The sequence below is a fragment of the Phoca vitulina genome, unplaced genomic scaffold (assembly GCF_004348235.1).
Source record: "Phoca vitulina isolate PV1807 unplaced genomic scaffold, GSC_HSeal_1.0 scaffold41, whole genome shotgun sequence".
In the NCBI taxonomy this organism is placed as follows: Eukaryota; Metazoa; Chordata; class Mammalia; order Carnivora; family Phocidae; genus Phoca; species Phoca vitulina.
Genome location: NW_022589744.1, coordinates 8,575,679 through 8,594,961, shown reverse-complemented (window position 1 = coordinate 8,594,961; position 19,283 = coordinate 8,575,679). Strand labels below are relative to the sequence as shown.

Here is a 19,283-nt window from a genome sequence, read left to right as displayed (position 1 = left end):
GAAAAGCTAACTGAGACTCAAAAATGATCTAGAAAGCATAGCAGCAAGTAGTATATATCATTTCAAATTTCCCGATCTCTTCTAATATTTTAGAATCCCAGCTCTGTAAGGATCATATCTATCTTTTTCTGTATATTAACTATATTAGGGTCAATTTTGGAATAATATTTACATATTTATAATTAGGATGTCGGCCTCCATACCATTAATCCAAGAGTAAATAGACAGTAAATGCTACAATAATCAAGTTGGGTTAATTGGCCCCAAATTCTGGTTTAGCCAAATATAATACTGAATAATGGTAAGTAGAGTGAGTGGCTTACATAGGGGAAAAAAAAACAAAACAATGGAAGATGATGTCTATAGGAAATTACAGAACACTACAAAGTAAGTAGAGAAACACATATGTTACCACTAGAAAATAGAGATCATTCTTTGTGTCTAAGTATAGTGTGGCAGATTATCAGAATGTTCCTAATTCTCCACACCTCTCTAAATCAACACACTTTGCGATTGGACTTTGCAGCTTCTCATCCCTCGAATCTGGACTTGTCTTGCAACTTGTTTTCACCACTAGAATGTGGTGAAAGTGACCATATGCCAGTCTTGTACATATGTTTCCACTGGTCTTCTTAGTGTCTCTTCTCTCTCTTGCAACCCTTCCCATCTGCCGTGAGAATGAGTTTGTGCCATTCTCCCAAATGATGAGAGACTTTTGGCTGAGTGTCACTCAGTCACCAGGTTAATGATTCATGAGACATGTACATGAAGCCATCCTAGATCAGCCATCTCCCAACAGGTCCACCAGCTGATTGCAGATGCATAAGCAAATCCAGCTGAGAGCAGCCAAACCTGGCCCAGATCAAAACTTCTCCCCAGGTATGTAGAGCAAGCAATAATAGACACTTACTGTTTTAAGTCACTGAGTTTTGGAGTGATTAGACAGCATTGTGGCAATAGATAACTGATATAGTTAAACATTAAAGGCATGACAGAAGTCTGTGTAAGACTCAGAAATTCTACAAACCACATATAATATCCAACTTCACTCAGATATGGACAAGGCAGTTCTTGTTTTCAGTTGTTACTTGGTTCAATGCTCCATTGATTTGGATAACCAGGTAATTACCTTTTCTAAAATTCATATAGAACATTAGTTAAAATGGGGCTTAGAAGTCACTTAGTCCAGCTGTTAACTTTATAGGAAAGAAATCAAGGCCAGTTGAGTTAAAGAATGAGTCTCCAGTTGCTTCTCCTGTTATTGACAGAGCTGGAGCTTAGTGTTATTGCTACTTAACATTGGATGCCTTGATTCTGCTCTGAGATATTCATAAAGAAGACAAATATTGTGTAAATATTATATTTTGTGGAGTTCATAGCTATTGCCACTTCATCTTTCTGAAAAATCACTCAATGTCTCCCATGCTGATAATCACATTCACCCACCATTGATAGCCAAATGTCTTCAGTCTTGGTGTGAGGACATCCACTGCTCTATGTCTACCTGTACGTGTTTCTCCACTTGAGTGTTGGATCAAACAGTGATTCTTGAATAGATGTAGCTTAATAATTTTGGTAGAGAAGGAAGCCTTTTCCACCTAGAGCAAGACCTTATTCACCTTGACCCTTACATGTTTTTACCTTGTGACATCCTCTTTCAGTATGCAATTTCTTACAGCATTTAGTGACTGCACGTGTGTACCAAAGTCTCCACACCATGCCTATGAAACATGGCTCTGAGCAGTTTCCTACTGGGGGTAAACTGTCATTTTTCACCACATTAAATTTTATGTTTCAAGCGAATGGAAAATGGATTTTATTATTTTCTCTCTCTCTTTCTCTTTTTTTTTTTTTTTTGCCACGAATGTTTTATGGCTGCAAAAACAGAATTTGTGGTTTCAACTGTTCAAGTTTGATGCAGAAAGCCATGGAACCTCTTATGTAACCTGATGGCCTGAATAATTATCAAAATATTTTGCTTTCCACCCTTTCTAAGCTTTAGCAGCAGCAAAAAAAAAAAAAAAAAAAAAAAAGTATATGCAACCTTTTGACCACAAAATAATAATAATGAGAAAGCCCCTTTTTACAAGGTCTGCTCCTACACCTACACTAAAGACGCTGTAATTGGGGGAGGCTAGTGCTCATGCAGGTGTGCCTTTTGCAAGGAAGGAAACAGAGTCTATGAGAAGAAAAGCCAGGGTTAAGAGAAAAGGAAAAAATGGGATGGAGACCACTTAGTAGAGATCCAGAGCCACATGGCCTCTTATCCCTTTGGAATCCAGAAATCATGTTCTTGTGATCTGAAAAAAAATTATGGGGTACAAAAGGTGGGTTGGTGTGTGTTTCTTTTGGCTTATATGAAACATTATTTCTCACTGTCCACTGAGAATTGAATGTCCTCCTAACTTATTCAGTATGGTGTCACCCCAGACATTTTAAATAGAGGTGAGCCTCAGTTTATAAAATCTGGGATCTAGAACATTATGCTGATGAATCAAATTCTTACAATGGATTCTCTAATTATGTATATATGCTCATACATATAATGTATATATAAATTTTGGCACATATAATACATAATTATAAGTTTATGACTCTTTTCTTTTCTGAACTTCAGAAGTTTTTAAACTTCATTTATTTAAAATTGGTTTTAAATTAGCAGTACTTGTCAATCTGTATTCTTGATGTTTCTTTGCAGTAACTTTTCTTCATGAAGTTAAAGATCCACATACACCAACATATATATGAACTATAAAGAGTCCTGCTGTAACGTAAATATCACTCCCCGATTTTCCCCTTGGTTACATTCATATATTCATAAAAGCCTATATTAGCATTGTATACTCCTTAGGGAAAGAAAAAGCTTATTTCACTTCCAACCAGAAAACACTACTCATTTGCCATTAATTTCCCCACCACGTTACATAATGTGTCGGCAATATGCTAAATGTAAGATGTGTTTGCCACGTTTATCAGCAGAATGTGAGGTCCATGAGAGCAGAGACACTGTCTGTCCTAGTCTGAGACTCTAGTCAGGGTTCCTACCATGCTACTGTGCTGGGAGGCAGGAGGAACTCAGTAACTGTTCGCCGAATGACTGAATTAACACACCAAGCTCTACTTCTAACAAATGTCATACAATTAGTAGATACTAGCTCACTTTTCTGACTCAGAGACTGAGGGGCAACAGTGAAGCACCTACCTTTAAATCTGTCAGATATCATGGGGATATTGAGTTTCAGTAGGAGTAATGGCACCAAATTTTAATTCCAAAGATCTTATTACAAGTTATTCAAACTCTCGAAGTCTGTTTCCTGATGAAATGTGTACTTCATGGAGTGACAGTTTTTAAAGATGCTACCAGGAAACAGCTAATAGGATTTGGAATGCAATGTATACAATATGATTACAGGAATCCTATAAGTCTACTAATAAGACCTAACCATACTCCTAAAGAGGACTAATGGAAGAACATAAGTTATATTAGAATTGATCATCACCACCAATGGTTTTAGTTAATTATCACCTAAGACTGTGCAAAAGCGGCTGTTTGCAAAGCCTTTGTAGGGTTTTAATGTAATGGATGTGAAGGCTTTTGAGTCTGACAGACGTGATGTGGAATAGCAGCTTCATTAATTCATGAGACACCTAAACTTGAACAAGTTAATATCTCTATGCTTCAATTTCCCCACCTACAAAGTGATGGGAGTACTCCCTTTTGGAATTCATGAACATATGGAGTGACAATGTTCATGTAGTAGCGTGATTTTCAATTGGAGGCTCTGGAATCAGGTCACCTGGATTTATATTCTGGCTTTGTTATTTAACACTCAGGTAAATGTGAGCAAGTTATCCAACCTCTCAGTGCCTCAGCTCAGGGCAGTGTTGAGGGGACTGTGTTAATTCAGAAATATTTATTAGCATTTCCTGAAACACAGTATAGACTAAATAAATTTTAGTCACTGATATTATCATTATTATTGCTGTAATTATCGCTGATTAAATGGAAGCTATTATAACCCTTTTACTCAGCCATTCAGAAGAGGCAATTCCATTTGGAGAAGATGAATACTGGTTGTTTTATTTGTTTTTAAAGAGATGCTTTGTCATACTTAGAAAATTATTCAAATGAGGGAAATGGTTTATTTTCATGGCAGTTTCCAGAAGAGAAGACTCTTTCAATGATGGGTCATGCTACAGTAGCGCCAGGGGAACTTCAAGAAGGGAGTGGTACTATACTGGAAGATGCCATTTCTTCTTATTGGATTAACCCCATGTCCATCAAATGTAAATTCTAGTGACTAGCCATCCATGCTGCTTAGTTAATAACAGTTCTTCTATTCAGCATGTACTGAGTTTGGGGGCTGATGGAGTTTCCTTTTCAAATCAACTCTTTTGGAAATCCTTCCTAATGGAACTTTGTTCATGTGGCCAGAGAACAATGCATCCAAATAAGCCACCAGCTGGAGTGAAAGAGATGGCAAAGCTAAAAGGCATATCTCATTCTGGGGAAAATTAACCTCCCAATTTTGCTCAGTAATTGATTCCATCTGACTGAGGAGTTTCAGGCTCGATTGTGACTGTCATTTGGATAGCTGGGAAGCAAAAGCCTGTAATTACAGTCAGGCAACCCTGTTATCAGAGCCCGGGGAGGGCTTTCGTCTCTTCCTACCCTGGGTGATCACAGGTGAGGCTGGCCGGGGAAGGAGGAAGGAGAGAGGGGAAAGTAAGCTGGTGGATCTTTCTCCATGAGAAAGAGCCCCCAAGGCAACCTCAGCCATGGAGAAAAGGTCAGAGGTCTTTGGGAGCCCTCTTGAGTTTTCATGATACGAATGTGAAGAAGCTAGAGCTTCCTGCTTGCTGCAAATTCTTCTCTCTGGGGAGACGCTTTGCCTGGAGATAGTGAATAAAGCTCTGGGACTGTTACGATTCACAGGTAGTTGGGAGAATCGTAACAATGCTGCTTCTAATATGCCACTAGCAGCCGCGTAAATAACTTTATTATGTTCAGGTAGCGTCTGTGAGCTGACGATGTGAACGCTGAATCTTTACAGAACACTTTAAATAAGATACACTGAAAATGGGGTTTGTCTTTGCCTTCCATATACGTGTAAAGCGGATGTTGTCGAAACTTCTAAGCACCATTTGACTATCATGATTAGACTACGTGTGATATTATAGCTCTTTGTCAGTATAGGTATTAAGTGTGTGTCTTGTTAAAGACTGAGATAAGGCTAGTAAAAGTGGAATTAACTGTTTGAAAATGCGTCTAGTGGGATGAAGAAGCATGGCTTTAATCGTTCTGTGCTAGAGCCAGTATCCTTTAGTACTGGAGCTAGGGTCTCGGACTGATAGCTCCAAAGTAAAGATTCAAGTATCAGAAAAAACCTACCTACTTTCTTATTTATTCACTTCTTTGGAGTATACTCCAAAGATTTTTGAAAGAGTATTGGTAGTATTCTTTATACACCTACAAGAAATTACACCCAGAGAAATTAAAAAGGTGGCCTTCTTCAACTTCATACGACTATATTTTTTATGATTTTATTTATTTATTTATTTGAGAGACAGAACACAAGCAGAGGAGAGGGGCAAAGGGAGAGGGAGAAGCAGACTCCCCGCTGAGCAGAGAGCCCGACACGGGGCTTGATCCCAGTGGGATCGTGACCTGAGCCGAAGGCAGATGCTTAACCAACTGAGCCACAACTTCATACAACTATGAAGCCATAAGAAAAAGGTGTCATTGATGCTACATTTACTGTTGTGAAGAGATTGGCTGCATTGGCAGATGAAATCCTAACTGCTAGGTAAGACTAACTCTTTTATACTATTAACTTAACTGCCAATACAGATACATCATTTCCATTATTATTAACAATATTTATACCTAATATTTGTATGCTATTACATAGTTCACAAAACACATACGTCACTGGCATCAGCTAAAGATATTGGCTTGAAACTGAAGGATATGGTCAGGTCGATTCAATTAAAATTAACTTCTTAATTACCTACCAGGTGACAAGTATGTCTTTGGTGATCCAAAGTCTTCACAGATAAATAGCAAAAGTTTGCAAGAATATATAAATTTATAGTTTGTATGTACTCAGAACACTGCATGATTAAGATAAATGTTTATGGTCATGGAGAAGAGAGAACTTAAGTCCTATTTTAAGAGACTCTCAAACATTGGCTGGTCTTCTGAATATCCATTATGGAAGGAATTATCTTCCACTTAAACAAATATAGTTCCAAATCTTTTTTTTTTTTTTTTTTTAATTTATGGTCATTAGTGTATAATGGATAAATTTATGGGAAGGATATGGTGAAACATTCCAATTAATTTTTTACAGGTAGAAACTTAAGAAAAAAAAGATACTTAGACTCCTCCATACCATCTCTTTAGGAAAATACAAAACTCATGCCAGGGTTTAAAAAATGAAATAATAAAATATAGGCCTTTACCTTCTTTTCCTAGAGAAACAAAAAAATGCTATTAATCTTAAATTGGGGAAGAGTCAACAAAATGTATGTCTTCTATCAAAACTAAATATAGGGGCGCCTGGGTGGCTCAGTCGTTAAGCGTCTGCCTTCGGCTCAGGTCATGATCCCAGGGTCCTGGGATCGAGCCCCACATCAGGCTCTCTGCTCCGTGGGGAGCCTGCTTCTCCCTCTCCCACTCCCCCTGCTTGTGTTCCCTCTCTCGCTGTGTCTCTTTCTCTGTCAAATAAATAAATAAAATCTTTAAAAAAAAAAAAAAAAAAAAACTAAATGTAAAGGTGATATGTATGTTAGCTACTATGAACCAACACAAATACCTCTGGTAGTAACCTAATTTCTTTTCATGCCCAATATATTCATCTGTTTAAAAAAAAAGAAAAAAGAGATAATTACATTTACAACTTGCAGCATTGCTGTTCATGTTAAGTGAGAATGTGTATGGTTTGACCTAAAGACCTATGAAATCATAGCATTTCCTTACTGCTTTTTTAGCTGATTGCTATGTGTTATATGAATAGACTATACTTTATATTTCACCAATCCAGGACTGCTGTTAGGTTGAAACCGACTTTTGCTATTATAAACCATGTTGAATATATTAACCTGCCCCGTTTCCAGTATTTCCTCTTCTAAAGATAAAGGCTGTTGGTCATTGAAGAGGGCCCAGGTAAACAGCCCATATGGCTATTTTCCATTTTACTAAAGGGACTTGGAAGGGAAAGTAAGGCAGAAAGCCTGCGGAGTGGACACTAGGGCAATCTAATTACTGAGGTCAGGCAGCACATTGCTGGGACCCCTGGAAGGCTGAGTGGCTGGAGTATGGAAAAATCCCAATTAGATGATTAATTTAGGCTCTGGGTGTGCTTTTTGCCTATGGCCATGGAGTCAGGAAAAGAAACAATTACCTCTCAAATTGCCATGCTGGACCGATTAATTTTTAATTGAGTCTTGTTAAAGGCATGGAAAATTGTGACATATATAACCTAGAGAAATAGTCCTGAGCCAGTGGGAGCCACTCTTCTCCCCACAGGAATCCAAAGATTTAACCAAAAAGGAAAGTGATTCAGATAGAGCCTGGAGGCAGGGGTTGGCAGAGACATGGAGAGGACTTGGCTACCTTGGAGAGAAAGCTGTTCTTCAAAGTAGTGTCAAAAGGACAACTGGTTTTTCTGTTTTCCCTCTATAGCTGGGCTACCCCATTGGGCCATGCCATGCATTGAACTCTTTTTCATATTACTAGTTGTCTAAAATGATGACAATTCCTTAAATCTCATCTCTGTGTAGAATATTCAGATTAGATTGGACCCTAATCCTTTATTTTTCTTTAGCTCTGCACAGCATGAGGAGAAAGAGAGGGAGTGTATCTTATGCTTAATGAATACTCAAGTTGGAAATTTTGGTCTAGGTTGAGAAACAAGTTGAGTATTGGAGCAGAGTGGTAGCATGAAATGACCTTACAGGAATTCAGATTTATACCAGGATGCTGTAAGCCAGGAAGAATCCTCATGTGGCCTCTTGGAGTGTTTGAGTTTTGAGGCATCGTGGAGATAGAACTATTAGTTAAGAGGATCTCATCTGCAATAAGCATCAATATGCTAAAGATATTTCACTGTACCTTTTATAGATGTCAAACATTCCTGGTTCCTTGGAAATCTCAGGGATTATTCACAGTGTCTGTGAACAGACTCACTAATAAGCTCAAATCAGCTCAAATTATTTACACTGATCTACCATATACGATTTCATCTAAATAAATCAGGATTATTTCCTTATCAGGCACTTTACTCTTACATCTGATTGGTGTCTTTAATTAGGCACCAAGGAGATACTAGGAAGTGACAAGAGGTATTCGTTGTCTTATTTAAATTGCACCCTTCCAAGCCAGGATCAAGTCATTGGTCCAGTAGAAGTTATAGAAGCAGAGTTTCAAAGATTAGCCCAAACAAAATGTCTGAAATGTTAACAATCATAAGTGCTGATGATAGTAGATTATATTACTGTTGAGAGTACTCACTCTCTTCTCTCACCTCCGGGGAGGGGGGGGTGTATACTTTCAAGGAAATTCATTTGGGATATAGCCACGTGTCCTTTCAGCTTCATGGTAGGGGAGAGTGTACTTCCCCACCTTTCCATCTAAGCTCAGTCATTGACTTGCGTGGATTCATGGAAATGACATGGTTTACTTACATGGTAGGGTTTCTTCTCTTGTTCCTTCACCATTGCCATGAGATGATTATGCCCTGGCCAGATGGCTGCTCCATGCAGACACAGGGAGAAGATCCAGACTTAACCTTTGTCTTGGGCTGTCCAGTTGAGCTCAGCCTCGAGCCTCGCCTAGAGACTCAACTCCCAGCCAACCTGCAGATGCATGAGCAAGAATAAATATTTACCAATATACACTATTAAGGTTTTGTGGTAGTTTGCAGGATGAGATAGCTGATACACTAATGAAAACAGTGTGGGCTGTATGATGGTTATACAACCCACGTTAGCATTCAGCTCAGGTTTTACAGGCAAATAATAGAGGTTTTAATCATTTAAAGAGAGTATCTCTGCATTTGTGTTTTCTTTGGGATGGTTTGCTTTAAGCCAGGGCTTGCCTTGTGTCCTTGGACAAGTCACCTGGGCCTCTTTATGTCTGTTTCTCCATTTGAGGAAAAAAGATATTACTTGCCACCTACCTTTCCCCAGGGGTCATAAATTAACAGTTGAAAAACTCTTTGAGATCTCCCATGAAAGGTGCAATTTAAGCAGAAGCATGCCTATTATTTATTTTTATTATCCATTTTAAAATTGAATACTTAGAGCAAATAGATTTTCCAGCCACCAAAAAGGAAGTCTCTTCTATGCCACAACATATTATGTATTGGGCACTCTCCAACTATAGACTATATTTCCCATTTATAGCACTAATTTAGATGTTTATGGGTCTGTAAATGTATTCCATTTCTCCTGGGGCTTCTGAATACCTATAAGAGTCTAATATTTTGGAACACTAAATGATTCTTTGGGCAAAGTATAAAATAGGGGAATAAGAAAGGCAGGGAAAGGATTATGTAACAAGGGAGACACTTTTTAAAAAAGAAAATAATTTAAAACTCCTAGAATTACTCTTCAGTATACTCAGTGTAGTCCAATTTGTAATTATTGTCTCTCCCTCATGTTACAAATTATCATGTTTAGATTGAGCTTCTACTGAGTGTTCAACACAAAACTATTTGTAGAAGAGAATATAACCATGTTAATAGCACACATTTGCACCAGCCTTCACTCTGTGCCAGGCACTGTGCTAGGTCCTTTTTAATAAGTATCCCATTTATAACTCTCCACAACCTAATGAAAGGTGTACTGTTATAATCCTCACTGTAGACACTCGAAGAGGTTAAATCACTCGCCCAAGATCACACAGAGGCGGAATCATGGACTGATTCTAGGTTCTTCTTTTATGGAGTGAGTCCAAGTTCTTCATCATGATGTGGTTCTTGTTTACAAGTTTTAGGGGTGATGAGACCAATGTAAAAAGAGCTTAAGATATTTTAGTATCTATAATGCCCGCTGTGATGCCCTCAACATGACTGTAGGGAAAGAGCTGGTGTGCGAGGATATGGACATCAAAGCCTAGTGTGACGTTTCCAGCTTGTCTGCAGCTTTTGTTTATTTTTGCAATCTTTGTTCCAACACTGATGTAGATATTCAAGTTTTCAGTCTAAACACTAATTAAAATAGCCCTTCCTTATGAGATCTTGCCATTTGCAACGACGTGGATGGAACTGGAGGGTATTATGCTGAGCGAAATAAGTCAAACAGAGAAAGACATGTATCATATGACCTCACTGATATGAGGAATTCTTAATCTCAGGAAACAAACTGAGGGTTGCTGGAGTGGGGGGTGGGGTGGGAGGGATGGGGTGACTGGGTGATGGACACTGGGGAGGGTATGTGTTCTGGTAAGCGCTGTGAATTGTGCAAGACTGTTGAATCTCAGATCTGTACCTCTGAAACAATGCAATATATGTTAAGAAAGAAAAAAAGAAGAAGAAGAATGTAGCAGGAGGGGAAGAATGAAGGGGGGGAAATCGGAGGGGGAGAAGAACCATGAGAGACAATGGACTCTGAAAAACAAACTGAGGGTTCTAGAGGGGAGGGGGTTGGGAGGATGGGTTAGCCTGGTGATGGGTATTGAGGAGGGCACGTTCTGCATGGAGCACTGGGTGTTATGCACAAACAATGAATCGTGGAACACTATATCTAAAACTAATGATGTAATGTATGGGGATTAACATAACAATAAAAAATTAAAAAAAAAAATAGCCCTTCCTTGATGGGCTATATGGAATTTTCTATGCAGGGATGTACAGTAGAATGGTTACTTAACTATTGTTCTCACTCATAAAGACTTGCCTTTTGTAATTTGAAAGACAGCATTATGAAGACTAGTTGGATGAACAAACATACATGAACACAAAGTTTGGAATCAGAGGAAAAACCACGGATGAGGGACTCTTTCTAACTTGGATTCCTGCACGGGGCCCTAGTTTATGTCAAGCTGTAAAAAGCCAGTCTCTTTTTAGGAACTGGAAAATTCAAATGGCATTTTCAAAAACACCTCCATGTTGCTGAAATCCCCATGTGGAGGAGTAATATTTTCATCACTCTCATCTATCTTATAAAATTTTAGATTTGCAGGGAGAAGAGGTTGCTTCTAGTCATTGAGGTTCTAACATAGTTATGAATAATTCTGAACTTGGCTCCCTGAACAATATGCCCTGGGGGCTCATGCCATTGTTAACTACTCTTCTAGTTTTCAGGGACTGGGCTGAAGCCAAGTGGCTCTGGCTTCCTAGTAGGGTGTGAAATTCCAGCTTTGTCAGTAGTTAGACTGGTATGTACCCCGTCACCTTGAAAAAGGGAAAATCATTTTGAGGAGACATTTTAAACTCTCCTATCAATCAGCCATTTATTAGTTAACATCTCTACACAATGATATATAAAGAAATAGGGGCCTCTACCCCTCCTTGACATTGGTCTTAACATTCAAGTCACTCAAAGCAGGATAAGCCATGCCCTAACTTGGGTTTGCAGAGCAGTCTGAGAAGGTGGATGGAGCCGGGACTGACTCCATTCTTGATCTTAATCCTGTTTCTGTCACTTTCTAGATATGTGATTTGGGGCAAGTTATTCAACTTCTTTGAGACTCAGTTTCCTCAGTTATATAACCTGGGAATAATACCCAAGTCTGCTTTTTTGTGGTGGATGTAATAAAGTCATTGACCACACAGGAAGTGGACAATATATTCTACCTACCTACCTACCTACCTACCTACCTACCTATCTACCTAGTCATCCATCCATCTGCGTGCTGTGCTCATCAACCTTTTATCAAAAGAAGACTACGGTTAAACAGGGAGGGAAAAATTCACTCCCAATAGTTGTTCAACCCATCATAGAGCATCTCCATTTTTATCAACTCTTCCAAACAGTAAGGAGAATGTATGATTTTAATATAACTGTGTATGTGACAGAATATTTTTTGAGAGTCTAGAGGGTTGTTGTTGTTGTTGTTTTTAATGGCTTCTCGTCTCTCATCTCCTCCCGCTAGCTGGATCTTAATTGGAGAAAGAAAATTTTAAATTATTCAATGACCCATTCAGTGCAAGAATTCTCCTGTATTACCCCTGGCAGATTGTGACCCAGCCTTTGCTGACCACCCAGTGGGGAGCTTCGTATCGATCACACGTGAGAACCTCATGGCTAGCGTCAAGCATTATAAATTCTTCCCTGTGCTATGCCCAAATCTCCTATAGTCTCTGCCTTTTAGTTGTCTCCATTTTGTGCTCCATAGCCACAAAGAGCCTGTTACCTCCCTAAAGAAAATCCAACCTCTCACAACTAAGGGCTAATGTGGCTCTTAAGAGAGAGGACTTATTTATGTTTCTGTAGAAAATAAGAATAACTTCTCCAGATTTCTTTACCAGACACCTCGGTAAATTGTGCCTTCCAAGGGCAGACAGCTAAATCTTGTGGTAGGTGCCAGGTTGTGCTGGTGCCACATTGAAAACCACATGCTTCACTAAAGGGGGTGATCTAATGAGTTTACTTCTCTGCCCGGGTTCCAGCGACAGGGCTGTTTGAGTGACTTCATTGCCATCAGTATTGCTGACTAATGCCTATATCAACACCTACTGCCGCCACCCCAGCACTTCAGTGATTTTACGTTTAGTTTGATTTCTCCAGACAGAACTTTTCCACATCATTGGAACTAATTGAGGTAATGGAGAAATTATTCTGGTGCCAGAACACTCTTACTTTCTTTCGCCCACTTCCCCCCTTGGTATTGAAAGACAACAATGCACACAGTCTCTCAGTGTTTCTTTAGAGCAAGAGGGGGAAGCTTGATCATGTCACCGTTACGCCGAGCCCACGCTTGGACAATTAAGGCTGGAAAACATATCCTAACCTCCATCTTTCTACGCTTTCCAAGGCTGTGGCTGCACGGCCCTGCACGGTCATGGTGCCACGCTCCTGAGCTGCTTCTCATGGGGGGTTTAGGTGTCCCTGCTGCTGTGCTCTGGACTGACCACAGGACATCTTCTAATATTTGTTAAAACAATTAGCAGACAGAAACAAACATTTCTGAGAACGTATTCCACCTTAATTATAGGCATTGTCTGCCAATGTTTACAGCATCTCAGAGGGAGTTTGGAGGTAAGACTGAGTTGGCCGAATATGGATTTGATTACAGGGATTTGTATCAAGGGTGGAATGGTGCCTTTTTCTGATGCCCCATCCCCCCTGGCTTTGTGTCCCTTACTCGAGAAGGTTGAACGAACCATTCCCTAGAGAGCACAACACACTGAGGAGTCCCTGTTATTGTCCCAGGTCAATAGTCAGGGGCTTAATAACCATTTGGGGTTGAATTTTGGTAGACCACAGTGAGCCTCTCCACCGTCTGGTTTGGATTTAAGGGGCCACTCCATAGTGTGAGACGGTAGGATAGCCTCTCAATGGTTCAGAGTCCTCTGCTTGGTGCAAGAAATGTTGGTTCATCAGCAGGGGTGGGAGGGCAATTAAAGATGAGTGGAAAACCTTCCATGTCTATTTGAGGTTAGAGGAAAGAATCTAATAAATTCTAAATTACTTTAATAATAATATTTAGCTTGCATATTATGCTGGCGTCCCTTTCTCTGTTTTTTCCTTCTCTCTCCAGTTGCTATTCTTACAACTTTTCCCTTATTGATCTGTCCACCCAAGGTGGGTAGCAGAAATGATGAGATTTAAGCAACAGATTGCAAATCTATCTGCATTACTACTGGTTAGCAGCTCTGGTCAGCATTTGGTTAGAAGTGGCTATTTGAGCTCAGAGCTGAAATGGGTGTTTTACATTACTTGTGGGTTTTATTTCTCCACATCACCTCTGACCCCTTTTGCAAAGTTAATTGAGAGTTGGCCTTTTTCAAATTGACTGCAGGAAATTGACCTTTGTGTTCACGCTATGTTAGGAAAGGCCTGGATGAAGAGCAAATCGAGAGGCAAAATGGGAATGATCTGGCCCTTATAGTCATGCTCTGGCACTTTGTGAAATGATCACAAATTCCCTGGTGCAATCACATGGGCAATGGTACCTCCAAAATTGTTTCCCTGTGGAATCAAGATATAAATCAGAAAATCCCATTTTAATTCGTAGCATACTCTGATTGTTCAAAAATTTAACAATCTGAAAGTCCCTTTTAAATTAATGTCTACTATGTTTATTCTGCTTTAGCTGAAGCCTGTTTCCTCATTTTTAATCACTGATAGAGATAGCTGCTTGAGGCCACTTAAAAAGCAATCTAACCCTAGGGATTGTCTGTCAGGCAAGCGTATCTGTTACTTGGGGAAGAAGGAAGGGTGATTAGAAAAAAAATGCATGCAGTTTGACCTTAACAATCCTGGGTTCAAAATTCGACTCTGCCACTCATTCTCTGAGTTACTTTAGGAAAAGAATGTAAAACCCTGATTCCCAATGCCTCATCTGTAAAGTGAGGAAATTTGCAAGAAGTAAGACTGTGTGAGGATTAAGTGATTCTTTTAAGAACTTAGCACCTACATGCTTAATACCCTCACTTGTTTATTCCATGTTGTGCGCCTCTTCTGTGCACTGGGGATCCAGCGGCAATCATTCAGAAAATGGCCTGCCCTCGTGGAGGTTATACTCTTTGAGGGCTGATCATTTCCCTTACACTTCTGGGGACAATGAAGAGTGCTGGTTAAACCAGCAGTGTTTGAAATCCAATAGGAAATGGATTGTTATTTTTAACTAGAAAGCCAGCATGTTAAATGGCCTCCTAAGTCTCACAGCTGGATTAAATAATTCTGGGTCAGAATCTAGATTTCATGGTCTGGTGGTAAGGTCAGGCTGAGCTTGCAGACGGGGTGTCTGATTCACGGCTTGATCCCAGACAAGTACTCTGTATCTATCCCAGTCTTGATTTGTGTTTGTTTTGTTTGTTTTACCTGTAAAATTGGTATAACGATACTTTTTTTAACCTTGTAGTAATATAAATATAAAACCAGATAAAATATGTAAAGGCGGCATACATTCTTAAAATGTATTCTTAAGTTCATTCTAATTTTATTAGTGAATCAAGGTATAGAGACTCTCCACTCCAGCAACTTAATTATATCGACAAATTATTCAAAACAAAACAAAACACACTAGTCAGTCCTGGAGCAGTCTACAAATTTAAATACAGTGACCCAAACTAGATCTTGGATGGAGACAGAATGAGTGCTTTCCTATTAAAAGTAGTTGTGGAAGAGAGGCAGGGAAAGAGAATTAGACATAAAGCCTCAGAGAGATCACTAGCTCCATATGGAGACAGGATGCCGTGGAGACACACAGGGAAGCCTAGACCTGGGTTCAAATCTCAGTTCTTCCACTTTCTGTTGTATCAGTGATGTGTAACAAAACGCCCCAACCTCAGTGTCTCAAAGCAACAACCACCATATATGGGTCAGCTGGGCAGTTCTGCTGATTTTGGCCAGGTCACCTGATCCTGGCTGGGCTTACTCGGGAGTCTTCTTGACAGCTTGCAGGTCAGCCAGGGTCACGCTGGTCTAGGATGGCCTTGCTCCCGTGTCTGATGTTTAACACTTGGTTGGCCATTGGCTGGGATGATGGATGTGGCTGGGACACAGTCTCTCATTGTCCAGCATTCTAGCCCAGCCTTCTTGGCGGGGCGGAGGTAGAGGAAGTAGAGGTATCCACTGGATCTCAAAGCCCAAGCTTTGAACTGTGACCACATCACACCTTCCACATTCTCTCAGCCAAAGAAAGTCAGAAGACTAGCTGAAATTCAAGAGGCAGGGAAACAGACTCAAATTCCTAGTGAGAGGACATCAAAAGTCACATTGCCAAGGCTGTGCATATGGGGGGGGGGGTAGAGAATCGGGTTTTGTAATCTACCACACTAGTCAGTGCACTTAGACTAGTTCTTCCCTTTTTCTGAGGGTAGCAAGTACCTCATAGGGATTGTCATGAGAAACATACGTAAAACCCTGGATATTGTGTAAAATCTACCAGTAGATACTATAAATGGGAGCCATATACAAAACTGACATTTTTGGTCATACACATACATCATTGCACAACTATCAAAAACACACATAAAGTAATATTTATATGGTTTATAATATAAAGTAAAATACATATAAAAATAAAAAAGAAAATAATTAAAAATCACTGAAATCTCATTATCCAGCTCTGAGCACTATGAACATGTAGGAAACTTAGACATTTCTCATTATTAGCTATCATTATCCATATTGGCCTGGATGGATTGGTCTTGCTTCATTGGACATTGGTCGGTTAGGCTGTCTTTCCCTATAACTTGCAGGTAACTGCAAGAAGGTCTAAATCTGCTCTGCCTGTCTACCTCTCTCCTAAACCATGTCTATCTACCCACCCATCTACTACAAGCTTCTTCTATTTATCCATTATTTTGCGTGTTGTCTGTTAATGGATCCCCCTGTACCTGTAACTCAGCTCTATCTGACCCCCAGGTTCCAATTACGTTTCCCTCTTATCCACTCTGTGGGCTGGTGCCAGAGTAAACCTCAATCCTGCTGCTCAAATCTATCAGGTGCTTCCAGTCATCTTCGGGAGAAATCCAGATTCCTTAGCGTGAGCAGTAAGGCTCCTCATTGTCTTCTCTTCCTGCTTCCTTCCAGTCTTATTTTTATTTACTCTCTGACCCTTAGCTTTACATTCTGTTCATCCCAAACAGTGCAGAGCTTCTGAAACACTGTGATCTCTGCACATCCTGTGTTTTCTGCCTGAAAGCTCCTTTAGCCTCATCTTCATAGCCAATCCCCTTCTCATGTAGCTGGATTATATTATCCGTTATGCATGAGCCTCAATGTGTGAGCCACACAGCCTTCTCTGATATGCGCCAAATCTCTGATAGCACTTCTCACATGGCATTATTGGTTTATATGTATGTTTCTACTACAAGACCCTGCATTTATCAAATGCGGGGAAACAGTCATGATGATTTCAGTCACTAGACAAACACGTACCAAGTCCCTCCTGCACACAGGCATGGCATTTGAGATTGCAAATAAAATGAATGAGTGATTGAACAATCTGCAGACCCTCCCATCCAGCCTCCCAGGGCTCCCACTAGCAGAACAGATGATGAGGGTTAAGATGGCTGTTCAAGGCCACAGAACAGAAGGAAGTAGGTTGCCCCAGATGGGTGTAATGATACCTTTTCCTCATGGTACTTTTCTGCCCCTTGGGGTTTTTAGAGAACATAAATTGGGAGCTCAACCTTGGTCTCCACAAGGACTCACCAAATAGACAATCAGATTTGAGGAACAGAAAATATCCCACAGAGCCAATGTCAACGTAGTCACTCAATGTCACATGAAATCCATTCGGATTGATTGAAGTATAAGGACTTACCCTAGATGCAAATTGTGAATGAAAATAGGGAAGAATTTTGGTAAAGAAACACAGATTAAAATATTCATCTCCTTTGGAAATAAACGATTTTGAAAGAATATCTTGAAGTGTTTTATAACTCCACAATCAACATCTGAGATCCTATAGTAATCTGTCTGCAAAGACGCAGACAGCAATGTAAGCTCAAATTGCTCATTTATGTGAGATTATACAATGGATTTTAGTTCAGTCATCAAAATAGGGATGAAATTCATGACATTTTAAGTAAAAACAGTACATAAAAATATACATGTATATGTATTATGTAGGTCCATCTGTATATCTAGATCTATGCAGTTATCTATGTTTCTATCTATTGAGAGAGAGAAAAGAAAAAAAATAATTTCTTAGCAGTACTCAAATGACATAATTATATATTTTTTTGTATTTTCTAAATGCCTTGCATAGAGAATATATTATTTGAATGTTAGAAGATAGCCAGTAATCTGTGTAAAAGATAACAGAAGAAAACCACATCGTTATGTACAAGCTAGTATGTTCTGTTTTTCCCACTGAGATGTCGGGACTGTAGGACTACACTTACACATTTATTAATGTGGCTACATTTATGCATAATAAGTTGCTAAATGGCCCTTTGGATGCTTTTTATTTAGGAAAAATAACATTGCTACTGCCGCCTTCCATGGAGAAACTCCAGACAAGTGTTAAAAAAAAAAAAAAGCAAGTATTAGAAACAAACAATATAGTTTTCTTTTAGAAACAAAACCTGTGTTTAGAATCCAAAAGTAATGTAATCGCTCTGGAAACTATTATCATAAGTAATTCCATCTCGATTAGTTCACGCTCCCATGTCTCCAAGATGTGTAAAGTGTAGAAGAAACAAAGGTCTGGACAGGAGTGAAAATAATCTTAGATTCTTAGCCCATCCATGTCTCCGGATAAGTCACAAGTGAGCAATGACAGAAAATTCCTGATAGCCTCAAACTTCTCTTAAATGTAGACTTTTTTCAAAACTTCTGGATTTCCCCCCACACTTATTTTGACTTTCCAATTGTTCCTATTTTGGAACATACTACATTTGGAGGAGTTGCCTTTTGGTCAGAATCCACTCTGTTTTCCATTTTCTTAATAATGTGCCTTCCTCCCATGGCTCATTTGAAACCTTCAGGCTCCATTGGGTCTGAGGAAGGGACTGGGTGCCTGAGAGGTGAATGAAAGGGGAGAAAGCCAAGTTCAAGTTGTCTAGCGTTGGTGGCCCTCCAGATGGAGCTTCCCTTGGGGACTCTTCCATTTCTCTGAGTGGAGATGCAGAACAATGGGCTACATGACTGCAGCTTCTTGGGCTCCTGGTGGGGTATTACTTCATGACCCTATTGTATATATAAAATAATGATAGTCTTCAGTATATTGTCTGGGATATGTGTGGTTCCCAAGTCTGTTTCTTATACAATTAGTTGTCACTTTTTACTTTGGTTGAGCTGAACCCAATGTGACCAACTGAAGACAGTATGGAATTTGGAACCAACCAGACCTGGGTGAGATGTTAACTCTGCCACTTAGTAGCTAGGAGATTTTGGGCATTCTGAAAAGTGGGAATAAAAATATCCATCATCTGTGGTGTTCCTGGTTATTCAAGCCAAGGTAGTCTATCTATATGTAATGTTCCAGTAGTGGGACTCCAGTGAGGCTGAGATGCTGGAAGATATGCTGAGTTTCCATAAATCTTTCTTTCCTGACTAAGCAGCTGGAGACCTCGGTATGCATCTCACCTTTTGATTCTCCTCTTGGCTTCTTATCAAAAACATGGTGGCAGCTTTTGGAGAATTTACAGGCAACA

General features: G+C 39.6%; 1 long non-coding RNA gene across 1 annotated transcript in view; it reads right to left on the bottom strand.

The window, feature by feature from the left end:
* The window catches only part of LOC116647870, a 95,846-nt gene that overhangs the window by 58,086 nt on the left and 18,477 nt on the right, over positions 1–19,283 (bottom strand). Inside the window, exon 2 of the long non-coding RNA XR_004302410.1 lies at positions 8,689–8,859. This is a non-coding gene — a long non-coding RNA (uncharacterized LOC116647870). The remainder of the gene's footprint in view (positions 1–8,688; positions 8,860–19,283) is intronic.